Source organism: Rutidosis leptorrhynchoides, chromosome 4 (genome assembly GCF_046630445.1).
Source record: "Rutidosis leptorrhynchoides isolate AG116_Rl617_1_P2 chromosome 4, CSIRO_AGI_Rlap_v1, whole genome shotgun sequence".
Classification (NCBI taxonomy): Eukaryota; Viridiplantae; Streptophyta; class Magnoliopsida; order Asterales; family Asteraceae; genus Rutidosis; species Rutidosis leptorrhynchoides.
The window spans coordinates 358,669,241-358,670,495 of record NC_092336.1 but is presented as its reverse complement, the minus strand read 5'-3'; the positions used below and the strand labels follow the sequence as shown (position 1 = coordinate 358,670,495).

Genomic DNA, 1,255 nt, shown 5'->3' with positions numbered 1-1,255 from the left:
CGAGGTTTTCTATTTGATCCGATAGAAATTTAATGGTTTTATTTTCGATAGGATCGGAGGTGGAAAGCGGTGTTGCTGATGAAATGTGCTCTTCCGTGTTCCAATCGTGATGGTGCATAGTCATCTCCTCGATCAATCTGCACGCCTCGTCAGCAGTGAAGTTCATGAAATTATCTTGAGAAACAGCATCAAGAGTAGACTTGTTGTTCTGATTCAGACCTTTGTAGAAGGTCAAAATCAAATTAGAGCTCTCAAGACCGTGGTTTGGGCATCTTCGAAGCAAACATTTGAATCTATCCCATGCAGTGTAGAGTGATTCATCGTATGCTTGTTGAAAGTTTACGACGTCATTCCTAAGTCTGATTTGTTTTGATGGGGGAAAGTACTTGATTAAGAAAGTTGTTTCCATTTCCTCCCATGAGGTGATAAAGTTGGGTTCTAACCCCTCGAACCAGGTTTTTGCATGAAGAGTTAAAGAATAGGGGAACAGATATAGACGAACTACATCTTGTTCAACCCCGTTTTGCTTATATGAGTTGGATACGGAGAGGAATCTATCTAAGTGATGTGTGCGAGGGGTAGTACGAAATAGATATTATTTTACTACGAAATACTATTAAATACGATACAATTTTACACAAGTTATTTATTTATAGAATGGATATACCTAAACCTTGCTACAACACTTATAGGTAGTGTACCTAATTGTAGAGTAGTGTAGTTTTTAGTAAGTCCGGTTCGTTCCACAGGGAGCTGGCTAAGTAGTATTATTATTATAATAGGGGGTTTTTACCGTTTAATGACCGGTTTGTAGCTTTTAAAACTTAAATCACAATTAAAACCTAATGTAAAATATTAAATATAAATATAACTTAATTTAAAGCGTAAAGTAAATGACGATAAATAAAAGTACAATAGTTAAAAGTGCGATAATTTAAAGTACGATAAATAAAATGACGATAAATAAAATGATAGTAAATAAAAGTGCGATGAGATAAAAAATAGGAGAATTATGCTTATTTAAACTTCTGTAATCATGATGTTTGACGTGTTGAATTTAATTAATTACCAAGGGTTAATTGTCCTTTGTCCTGGATTATTCGATATGTCCATCTGGTTTTGTCCATAATAGTCCATCGATCATAATTATAAAGTGCGAAAGTCTTCGTCAAATTACCCTTATATCCGAAGTCAAATATTCCAACTAATTGGGGATTCAAACTGTAACAAGGTCTTAATACTTTGTTTAATGAAT

At 34.2% G+C, this 1,255-nt stretch overlaps 1 non-coding gene across 1 annotated transcript; it reads left to right on the top strand.

Annotated features, from left to right (window-relative positions):
- The first annotated feature begins 254 nt into the window (after positions 1-254).
- On the top strand, positions 255-361 carry LOC139846047 (small nucleolar RNA R71). The gene has a single exon (XR_011758793.1). It is a non-coding gene; the product is annotated as a small nucleolar RNA R71 (small nucleolar RNA).
- Positions 362-1,255: the final 894 nt, after the last annotated feature.